The sequence below is a fragment of the Desmodus rotundus genome, chromosome 5 (genome assembly GCF_022682495.2).
Source record: "Desmodus rotundus isolate HL8 chromosome 5, HLdesRot8A.1, whole genome shotgun sequence".
Classification (NCBI taxonomy): domain Eukaryota; kingdom Metazoa; phylum Chordata; class Mammalia; order Chiroptera; family Phyllostomidae; genus Desmodus; species Desmodus rotundus.
Genome location: NC_071391.1, coordinates 60518382 through 60530898, shown reverse-complemented (window position 1 = coordinate 60530898; position 12517 = coordinate 60518382). Strand labels below are relative to the sequence as shown.

At 40.5% G+C, this 12517-nt stretch overlaps 1 pseudogene; it reads left to right on the top strand.

The window, feature by feature from the left end:
- The first annotated feature begins 1983 nt into the window (after positions 1-1983).
- LOC112306520 (upstream-binding factor 1-like protein 1) lies at positions 1984-8611 on the top strand (annotated as a pseudogene).
- Positions 8612-12517: the final 3906 nt, after the last annotated feature.

Sequence of the window (12517 nt, the reverse complement as noted above, 5' to 3'; positions counted from 1 at the left end):
ATGTTGATGTAGCAAAGGGAATGTATGGAAACTCTGTAATTCAGGTTTAATATACTGCAAACCTCAAATTACTCCCAAACCAAGGTCTACTTAAAAGTAATATAGGAGGTCTAACTACCTACCACATATTGTGAATTTATTAGACTCATGTTTTGTCATATGCCTTAAAAAATAATCTTTACATTTTGTATTCACACTAGAATAAATATGGCAGCCCAGTATCAGTGGTTTTATTTTTTAAATTTTATTTATTTATTTATTTTTATTTATTTATAGAGAGAGAAGGGAGGGAGAGAGAAAGGGAAAGAAATAATGATGTGCAAGTAAAACACTGATCAGCTTCCCCCAACTGGGGACCTGCATGTGCCCCGACCGGGAATTGAACTGCTGGACCCTTTAGTCTGCGGGACGATGCCCAACCCTCTGAACCATACCAGTCAGGGCAGTTTCCATGGTTTTATATAATCCACTTACAAAAGATGTGATTGAAATCTCTTAATGAATTATAGAAATATGAGTTTTGAGCCCAATCATATTATTCTGTATTTCAGAAGGCAACAGAAGTATTTTCCCATAACATCTGAATAGAGAATCACAGCAAAAGAAAAAAAGTGTTTAAGTAGTATTTCACTATCTTCCACTACTTTCTGAGTAGTGGTTTCACAGGTGGTAATTTCTGGTGAGTGGTGAGAATGGGAAAAGAGCCAGACACCAATAACGTGCTTCCTAATATTTGCTAAAGGAGTAACATAGATCCTCGTACTGGAGAGAAAATCTTCTATTACAAGCATATTCATTCATATTTTTGTTTTTCTACTCACCTATATGTCTCAGACTATAGATAGTAATACACTTATCATTTCTAAATATCAGTGACAATTTTCTTCTTATTTCTGGAGGCAGGAGTCTCTCAACCTTGCTGCGTGTGTCTGAGTGCTGAGTATAGCAACTGAAGACACAGAAAATAAGGTAAAGAAAATCAAGAGCTGGCCACTCCCGTCTAGGTCACCATCCTTATTGGTTTCCCGGGGCTGACATAACAAATTGCCGCACACCAGGTAGCTGTAAACAACCGAAATTTATTCTCTTGTAGGTCTAGAGGCTAGAAGTCTGATATCAAGATGTGGCAGAGCCACTCTCCCTCCAAAGGCTCTGGGGGAGGGTCCTTTCTTGCTTCTTCCATCTGATGGCTCCTGGCATTCCTCACCTGTGGCAGTGTGATTGCAATCTTGGCTTCTCTCTCTACAAGACCTTCTTCCTGTGCCTCGAAGTCTCTGATATCTATCACCATTCTCATGTAAAGTCACTAGTCATTCATTGGATTTAGGACCCACCCTAAATCCAGGATGATCTGAACTTCAGCTGCTCAACTTAATTACACCTGCAGAGACCTAATGTCCAACTACGGTCACATTCAACACAGGTGAAAGATGTTAGGTTTTGGAGGTAATTTTTTTTGGGGGGGGGAATTTAACTCACTACACCCTTCAATGAAATGAAAGAAGGTTGTCCTGAAATTCTGAGGATTCAGTTTCTCCTGAAAAAAGAAAAAAAAAAAGAGAAAGTTTATTCCTGATATGTTATGTACAGTGCTCTTGTTTATTCTGTGAGAAATACATTGCAAGACCCCCAGGGGAAGCCTGAAATCTTGACTAGAACCGAACCTTCTATGTATTATGTTCCTCCCTATACAAAGATACTTCTGATAACGTCTGAACTACTTCTGTACTGTGGGACCATTACTAAGTAAGACGAGGGTCACTTCAACACAAACACTTCAATATTATGACAGTGGATCTGATAACCAAGATGACCACTAAGTGACTAACAAGCAGGTAGGGACTCCAGGTAGATGCTCTAAAGCAAGGGACGAGTCATGTCCCGAGAAGGGCAGAGTGACAGTGTTGGATTCCATCAGAACGGCATGTCATTTAAAACCTAGGATTGTCTCTTAATAGAATCTTCCATTTAATAGTCCCAACCATGGTTGACTTCAGGTAACTGGAACTGAGGCAAACAAAGCTGTGGAAAGAAGGAGACTACTGGAAGCTGATTATACGCAGTGAGAAGAGAAACTGTGGATGTAAATTTCTTGTATGCTAAGTGTTGTCCAGGAAGTTCTTCCGGATTCTCTTCTATAACTAGAATTACTAGGTCAGAGGCAGACATATTTTTAAGGATTTTAATGCATATTTGCAAACTTCCCTCCACTGACTGCTAACATACTGTGTTGTGACCCTTCAAGGCCAGGCAGGTTCATGGTATTCGCACAGACAGAATAATATTCACGGAGCCGTTGGGTTGTCTGGCATGCCTTTATCCACAGGTGGGCAAGCCACGCACGCTGCAAGCTGTGTATCTGTCTGCCTGTCTCCATATGGCACACGTCATGGACCTTGTTCCCCTGCATGACACTCATCATGGCATCTGTCTCTTTGCTTGTGTCTCTCATCATCACACCCATCAGGAAGCCCCTAACAGTTTATGTACTAGATGGGAACAAAGCTGGCTAGATGTCAGAAATTTTACAACATAACATACTTCTGCGCATGGGAGCCCACTTCATGTTATGGATACCGTTTATTGGACCCAGTCCCAAGGCTATGAGAACACTACTTATCAGGTCCATTCAAGGCTATGGGGACACTGCTTCCCTTAGCTACTGGGACACATGGGTGAGGAACCAGACTACCTCCACTTACCCTACACATACCAATAGTATAGGACAGTACCCACTTCATATTTTACCAATTTCATAGTTTCATAATGATAGCTTTCACATTTCAGAATATAGTTTGCTTACCTTTCTTTTTTATTAAAACTATTTATGTTAGTTGTTTTTCATAGTCCAGTGAACAGAGCATATATTCTGTGTGTAACTGAACGCTTGTGAAGAGGTAACAGGAGGGGACAGGGCTCTGGCTCCTGGAAAGCAGGAGAGCAGGCTTCTTGGCCTCAAGCATTTCAGCCAAGTTCTGAAGAGCTCTCACAATACACAAGGCCTGCAGGCATGGGTGCTGGGAACTTGGGCGGTTGGGTGCTGTGGGGGATGGGGGTGTGGTCCGAGAAGCGGTGGAACAGACAGGCCAGGGGTGGAGCACAGGCAGGGAGTCTGGGCTGCATGCTGTTCTCCAACCCCCTGGAACCAGGTCTGTATCTGCAAGTGCTGGCTCTGGGGTGCATGCTGCCTCAAGGGGGTGGGTGGGCTTGCCTTGTCCTTGGCACTGTGGTGCCTGCTCTGCAGACTGGGCAGCCACCAAGGACAGCAATGGAATTGTCAAGGCACCAGGTGACATTTTGACTGTGGTCCTTGTAAACCCTGAGCTGGTTGGTGGGTTTCCCAAGTGACCAGGTAGGTATAGGGCCGGGGGATGTGAAGACCGTGCCATAGCCTCATGGGTTGCACGTGTAGTCTATGTGAGTTATTTTAATGTATGTAGTATGTATCTGGCAGTATATTTCTATAAAAACAGCTTTTCCTTCTTGGAGTGCCTCGTTCTCATTACCGAAAATGTTGCACAATACAAAGAAAGAGACATTTATTTTAAAAGCTCACACCAACAAGTTATTACCTTTGATAAACACAAGGAGTTTAGACCTCCAGAAATTTCTCTGTAGAAATTTTAGCTGTGTCTATATGTATGAGTAAGTTGAACAATCCAAAATTAATTCCTATTTACAGACTGCATTATAACCTAACTGTTAAAGCTTTTTATTAATTTAGAGTTTCTTGATAATATGCTATTGTGGGGCAATTCATAGAATAAATTATTTGCTGGAAGCTTAGTAATACAAGTTTTAAACAGAGGTGGGAAATGGATTTTTAACAAAATTTTTGAAACCTGATACTGTAAGAAACAAAGTCATCATTTCATTCATGATATCCTGATTGCCAACGTGGGTTTCATCAAATTGCTTTCACCAAATTATGTGTATTTTAGTACATATCTTAGCTCTCTAAACACAGAACTAAATATAATCATTCACAGTTTTATCTCAAATGCCACCTTAACCTCTAAAGACTGGGGGGAAATTGAACAGGACTGAAACAGTTTAAATAGCCATCCTGCAGATAAGAGAATTTCAGATTCCAGACCATAGAAAAATACTGAAATTAGAAATGAAGGAGAGAACTTATATTCAAATACCACATTAAAATAAAGTCAGATGTGGGAGCAGGAATGGAAGTAGAATGTGGGAACATTCTCACAAACATTCGCCAGAAACTCAGACGAAATTTTGCCGTGTGGATTTTGTTAAAAATCAATCAGTGTCTAGGATGAACCAACATAAAGGGATGGGGGCGGGGGTTAAACAGATTATTTCTAATCCATGATTACATTGTCTGTCCTACAGGGTTTCAGACACCGTAGAAACCTAATTAGGGCGGAGCTTCCAGGGTCCTTTTATAAACGCGGCTCAAAAGCCAGGTTCATTCTGCTTGCAGGCCTTTGTGGTTGGCTGGACTGTGGAAAACTCAGACGGTCACAGCTGCCTTCTGGTCCTGAGCGCCCAGACAACACAGAACCCCTGCGCCAACAAGCATTGATGAGAGGAATTACACAATCATCAGGTGAGCACACACCTTTATGTAGACGAGTTCTTCTGTCCTTAAAAAGTAGAAATCATAATTTCACTGTCAGCTGGCTTAAGACTTTCCTAAGAAAGTGTAATTTGCCTAAATTTAAATGATGTAATTACTTTAGTTTACTCTGGAGCTATAACATTTTAATGTTATTGTTTTGACATTTAGTTTTGCATAATTATTTTTTTTAATTTTAGTTCCTTGTCTGTACAAATTGTGATACCTAGAGGGAAAGTTGTAGATTTTGTGTAGTTTCTTATTCAGGCATGAAACCTGAAACTTAATTGGAAAACCTTGTTGTGCAATGGTAAAAGTGACAGACGATTAAAAATGAAGACAAGTTAACCTAATAAAATTGTAGATATCCCATAATTCTCATTTGATCCTTGACACTTGAAGGGTGAAGCAATATGGTTCATTAGAGGTACTCATTCTTCCTCACTACAAATAACCTATATGTTAGTCACTTATTCCAGGTTTGAAATTCATTCATAGAAAATGCCAGTGTGGAATGCATGTCTCCTTAGCTTGTTTCATTTCATTTCTAGCGTGTACCTTCTGCACGGACACCTGAGTGCACTTAGAAGGTGGCCACACTAAAGGCCCTAGAGATCAATAGTCCTTCCCTCTGCGACATTTCTCTTTCCTTTTCAATTTTTGCTCTGCTTCCCCAGGGCGCTTTTCTTTTCTTTTCTTTTTTTTGATTCATTTCATTAAAAATTTATTTTGGGGGCTCATAAATGAGTAAATTCCGAAGTAGTAGCGATACAGAGTATTTAAGGACATTTTACTATTTCTTTCTGCTTAACATTCCACCTTTGTCTTGCTTTCTGTGAACAAATGTACTGGGTTAAAGCAACAATACTCAACCCCAAATTCATCGCTGAACAGTTTCCATTATCTATTTTGAGCACATAATAAAGCAGAGGCAATTAATTATTCTTGAACATGTTATGTTCATTCAGAGCTTGGCAATTACGCTGGCTTCACATTATTCTGTCACAAATGATAACCAAACGGCCTAAGTAGCTCAAAGCATATAACTCTTTTAAGCCAAGTCAGTGGTATGCATAAAGTTAACCTAACAACTATACCATTAGACATTCGTTTGACACCGTACTAGAAATGTGCCAAAATAACAAGCTTTATTAAAGAACGAGGTTCTTGGGGGAAGAGGAGTCACACCATCAAAAATTATTAGAAAAGATTATAGGTAAAAAGGAACCCGCTTACAATTCAACCCAATAAAAAAGGCAAGGGGAGTACATCAGTAGGGTCGATGTCATTCAGGAATACACATTTATCGTTCCCCCACAAACTCGCCCACCCCCTCCAGGGCTCATCCTCAGGCTCTCCAGGCATTCTCTTATTCTCCCACTGAGTTTCCCTACATGGAAAGTAAACCTACAGGAATGGTAGCAACAGAATGCCATACTGCTATTTCATCTGACAGTAAAGAAAAGAAAAACAATTGTTAGGGCCAGACTGACTTTTGGCCATTTCAATACCCCTGAAAATAGGAGCAAAAATGAGTCATTAACAAACAATATTCAAAGAGCACTGTATTATCTAATGTGATTTATAAAACAAGTAAAATTTAGTCATCTTCAATGGAAAAAGCCATAGTATTTCAAAGTTAGGAATGTTTGATGATGATTTTTTTTTTACCAAAGTAGTACTCCAAGCCACTTAAGTTGGAACAAATCCCAAACTCACACTTACTTGCATCACCTTTGTTTAATAATCCAATAAATGACAAACAAGACAAACAATGAAAACAGCATCATATAGCACAGCAGCTTTGTTTGGCTCCCTCTGGATAAAATCTTCAGTTTTTCCATAGTTTTACCTAGAAATCCAGTTGTAGAATCAAACTGTGAATCCATTTCAGCTAAGAATTTATTTTGACTTTTAACTTCATGGCCTATTTCAATGTAAAGAGATTTTATGGCAGTTACTTTGTGTCTCAGCCTTTCAGTGAGTCTGTCATGTTCTTCTTCACAGGCACTATATCCACTATTAGCATAGCCATAGTTGCCAGGAGGTCTCCTTCACCATCCAAACGTGGGACTGCACCGAAGTTAAGGAAACACCTAGGATCTGTGACAAACACAGTGTTTCCTCTTGGCGCAGCCTCCAAAGAGCCCTCCATACATCCTGCTTTCTGGCTCAGATTCCAGTGGCAGAGACCCCACGTCCCGGCGCCCAGCACCGCCAGTTCAGGGCCCCCGAACTTCGAAGGTGAGCCTTCTCCTTACCCAGGCCTGCAGGCCTCATCCTGCAAGAAGAAGGAGGGGAAAGGCAGGCCAAGGGGTAGGTAGGAAGGAGCCTGGGGTCTCGCGGACCACGACTTCAGGACCAGGGCCCAGAGAAACAATTTCTTCCCCTAAAGCGCCATGAAATCAATCCCCCAGGGCGTTTTTCTTACATTGAGCCCTGAGTAGCAGTTGTTGTCGTATTTAAGAAAGGCCCTGATGAGATCTGGCAAAAGCAGGGTAGAATGAAAGGTGACAGGACGATTTTGAAAAGTGACAATGTAGCATATGAAAGGTAAACAGAAATTTCACTTCAGAGATAGATAATTTTTCCTTTATTTTGTTAAGGCAAGTCAGTTACATGAGGGACATATGCCAAGTGGGTTGTGATTTTCTCATTCATTTCTTCTCTTTCTCCTCAGAAATATAGAACCACGCTTTGCAAAGCTTCTGAAATAGCTCAACTGCTAAGTCTTAAGAGTGAAGATATTTGAGCTTCTGCTGTGGTGTCTGCATAACTTTGGGGCTCAAAGTCCTAGAAATGGCATCGACTAATGGCCAAGACCAATGGCCCAAAGAAGACATTGTGATGTTACTGGACCTCCTAGAGAATAATCTCCCCTTCAATGACAGCCACACTTTCACAACAACCCAGTCACAGATGGACTGGGAAAAAGTAGCTTTTAAAGGTTATTCTGGAGAAATGTGCAAGCTCAAATGGTTAGAAATTTCTAAAAAAATAAGAAAGTTTCGTACATTGACAGAAATAGTCCTGGAAGCTAAGGAACATTTTAAAAATCCTTACAAAAGTGAAAAACTCAAGAAGCATCCCGACTTACCCAAGAAGCCCCCGACTGCTTACCTCCGCTTCTTCATGGAGAAGAGGGCCCAGTACTCCCAAATGCACCCTGAGCTGAACAACATAGAGCTGACCAAGCTCCTCTCTAAGAAATACAAGGAACTCCCAGAACAGATGAAGCTGAAATACGTTCAAGATTTTCAGAAAGAGAAAGAGGAGTTTGAGAAGAAACTGGCTCAGTTTAGGAAGGACCACCCCGGTCTAGTCCAGAACTCCAAGATGTCTGTTGTTCCTAGAAGGAGCCTGACCAAAGCCCAAAAGAAGATTCAGGAAAATGTGGAAAAAGTGAAGTCTCCCTCAGAACACTGTTTTTCTGAGAAGGTAAAATTCCATGGAGAGCCCAAGAAGCCCCCAATGAACGAATACCACAAGTTCCACCAGGATTTGTGGTCGAGCAGGGAGCTGCGAGACCTGCCCCTGAGGGAGCGCAGGGTGGAGATTGGCAGACGCTGGCAGCGCATCCCGCAGAGCCAGAAGCAGCATTACAAGAAGCAGGCCGAGGAGCTGCAGAAACAGTACAAGGTGGACCTGGACCACTGGCTCAAGAGTCTGTCCCCTCAAGAATACTCTGCTTACAGACAGAGAACCTATACTAAGCGTAAGAACATGAACATGAATGGAGGCCCGGACCCCAAGATCATCAGGAGAGATGTGCACTCTCTGTGAGCAAGGGCTCTGCAAGAAGGGCTTGCACAGGAGCAGGGGCTGTAGGCTCCAGGGGCAGAATCATCAGGGACTACAGGGGGCCATTCTCATGCCTCACAGAGATCAGAAGGAAATAAGGAAGATGGGGAAAAGGCAGAAAGCAGTAGCTCCTCAGACTCCAGCAGTGGGGATGAAGATGAAGACTGTGAGAGCTGCAGCTGCAGCTCATCTTCCTCAGGAGTCACCTCTGACTCAGACTCCATCTGAGCTTTGTTCATTCCCGCAAAGGTGGGACAGAGAGCTTCCTGACAAATATCCATGACATCTGCAGCAAAAGAAAGGGCTGTTCTTCCTCCCTTTTATTTATTTGCTTGTTCCTTCATCACCCGTACCCCTCCTCAATACGGGGTGGAACACATTGGGGATTATGGAATTTGGGACAGTACTCTTAATATCAGGTGAGTAAGCCTGGGAGGAGAGTGTCCTGCTGGGAGAAGAAATATGTTATGAGCATGTATTGGGGCCCCTACCCCATATTTACCACTCCCCCAGGAACTCTGTGTGGTGAAGGCTCTTGAAACAGAAGATTGGGCTGTGGAGGTCACTGGGCTTTAGACTGAGTGTTTCTGAAGTAAGAAGTTTTGCTTTTGGAATGTGTCGATGGTTTGCCAGGTGTGAGGGCATTGGGGGGATGGGTGAAAACGGTGAAGGGATTAAGAAGCACAAATTAGTTGTTACATAATAGTCATGGAGATGTAAAGTACAGCATAAGGAATATGGAAACAATAGTCTAATAACTATGTGTCGTTATCAGATGGGTGTGAAACTTACTGGGATGATCACTCATAAGTTATGTAATGTCTAATCACTGGGGTGTACACCTGAAACTAATGTAATAATGTATGTCAACTGTAATATTTTAAAAATTATTTTTAAAAAGGCTTTGCTTTCCCCATTTTCTGTCTGCCAGAGGTAGTCTGTGGCCGCCTTGAGCCTGCGGCTCCTACACTCCCTACAATAACTGTGCCTCTGGACTCTTGCTCTGTCTGGTGTGAGGAAGGAGTTGACCATTCTGAAATGTGAGAGCAGGCAGCTCATGAAGGAGGCAATATATATATATATATATATATATATATATATATATATGAACTTTAAGAAATATATATATATATTTAACTCTTACATCTCTGTGAGACTTACATCTCTATAATTTTAAATATATATACATATTTCTTAAAGTTCACTGTTTCATTTGATAAGTGCCTCTATAGAACAGAAGCCTAAATTCCTTCCTGAAGCTCCAGGTGCAGGTGAATCTCATATTTAGCATCAGGACTCATGGAGGGATAAAGAGACAGACATACAAGGGCACATAGATACTTAGCTATAAGACATAGATACCTATATTCTATTATACTGGTCTCTCTGTGAATTCTTGTCCCAGGGCCACATTGCTTTGATTATTTGGTTTACCCATATGTTTGAAAATCTATTGAAGGTTATTGCTCTCTCATTAGATTTTTTTCCCTGTATATTGCTGGCTATTTCCATATTGTGTTCTCATGCAAATAAGCATTATAAAAGTAATTGTGTCATTTTCATATGAAAACCGTTAAGGTCTGAGCATTTAGATAACTAGATATCTTCGTGAATTATTATTATTGTTTTTCTAGGTAATCAGTTTCCAAAAATAATGTCAATATTAACAATTTTTATACCTCTAATACCTTTTTCTAAATGTTTTTTTGGAATATCCAGAACAATGTTAAGTAATAACAGTGAGATATACTTGTGTTGTTTCTGATTTTCAAACTAAAGGATTTACTATTGAAATTATACTGATGATATATATTTAAAATAAATTATAACCTATTCAGAAAATGCCAGTTTATTTACTTATACTGTTGTTGTTATTATACAATCTGTTTTTATTATTTAGGAAATTACTTCTCTGAGCTATCAAGGACATTTTCCTGAGGTGTATTAGTGTCAGAAATTGGATTACTGTGCTACCTAATATTAAACCCTCATCAGATTCCAGAAATAAACCCACTTTTTTATTCCATATTGAAGAGATGATTAGAGTTCAGACAAATTTTCCATCCTTTCCTATACTGGGAATGTAACATTTACAGAAAGTTCCTGGACATGTTTATTACATTCACTCATTCTTTTTTTCCTTATTACTTTATATTTATTGTTGACACTATTAAAAATGTCACCATTTTCCCACCCCGATTCAAACACCTCCACCCAAACCTCCACCCTCTTCTCTCTCTTTCTCATAATCTAGATTTAAATTGATTTTCCCCACAGTAATAATAACTGAGTGGGGGCAACGGGGTGACAGAAATACATGTTGATTATTACAATGAAGCTGAAGGATTCCCACCTCTCTCTTCCCAGAAAGTTAAAATGTGTTGAGGGTGGAAGAACCAGGGAGGAAAATCTCTCTCAAGGATGTTCCAGGTGCCTCGACTGGGCTAGACTAGCACTTAGTCTCTTTCACTTTGCATAACATGGGAGAGAAATCGAATGGCAAGTATCACAGCATCACCTGGGTGCCACAGTGTGCGTGTGTCGAAAGACCAGAGGGAGGGCGGGTATCCCTTGTGCTGTGATGCTTGAGCTGAGTCTCAAGGAGCTGGAGAGTTCAAGAAAGAACATGAGATGGAGGAATGATTTGCTTCCTACATTCACCACACTTCCTGATTGGTTCTCATTCATCAGGCACTTTCTCAAGGACCAGAAACTCCTGGTTTCCTAACATGGCCTCTTGGTCTCTCCTGCTGCTTTCCCTGTCATGGGGGTTTGCATATGCTCATTTTAGTCTATACACTTTTCTGGCATGGCCTAATTATGTACCATGAGTTTATTTATCATTCTAATATCAAGGAGTCCCATATCCACAGAAATTCATATCACAAAGTAATGACCTCATTGACCTCTCCAGAGCAATTTTCCCCTGGAACACCATTCTCCAAGTGTCAAAACCAGAATTCACCCCAAATCCAAAACTTGCTCCTTTCTTCAGCACGGTCTTGGCATTGATCCCACCAATCACCAGCTGACCCAATCTTTTCCATTGTGCATTCGGTAAGTTCCCCTCCTCCTCTCCACAGCCCGGTGAAGGTGATCCATCCTCTCAATACACAACCTTAAATGTAAATGATTGGCCTTGGCTGGGCGGCCCAGTTGGTTAGAGCACCGTCCCCATATCTAAGGTTGAGGGTTCTATCTCTGGTCAGGACAACTACAGGAAGCATCCAATGAATGCATAAATAATTGGTACAACAAATCAATGTCTCTCTGTCTCTCTCTCTCAAATGAATAATTTTTTTTAAGTGAGGTTTGTTAAAAAAAAATAATAATAACAGTCCAAGGAGGAGTTTCATAGGGGCAGCCAAGCTCTAGTAGAATTTTCCTAAATTATCTTGACTAGTTAAATTTTCTTCAGGATTTGCTAGTTGATAAGTACAGAGTGAGACGTAAAGATAGAAGAGTGAAGTAAAAGTACAATTCTATAGTTGATGATTATAAAGACATTAACAATTAAAGAAGCAAAAGGATTTTTAAAAAAAATTTTTGAAGCAGTTTTAGGTTCCCAGCAAAATTGAATGGAAGGTACAGGGCTTCCCATACACGTCTGTCCCCACACATGAATAGCCCTCCCTCATCATCAACATCCCTTACCAACACAGTTTGCATGTTTCTTACAACCGAGGCACCCACGTGACATACCATTATCACCCAAAGTCCATAGTTTTCACTGTTGGAGTAGGAAAATTTTATTTTTTCAATGTTACTTAGATTTTTATTCCCACACACCAGATTAATCTATTCATTTATCTTTTTCCTTTTTATTGAATTTGTTGAGGTAACACTGGTTGACAAAATTACATTGGACTCAGTTACACAACTCCATAACACGTCGTCTGTAACTACATTTTCTTTCCCCATGCTGTAGGAAAATATTTTTAACTCATAAAGGCTTTGAATATTGTATTGTAGTTATACATGTGGTTCAGACCCCTAAGGACATTTTTGTTTCCTGTTATTAAAACAAATATTTATTAATGCCAATTTTGAGATTTTTCTGAAAAACAAGAGAATGCACGAGACATTCCTCATTCAGAGCATCACTAATATAGTTACTGCCTTTAGAGTCCCGAC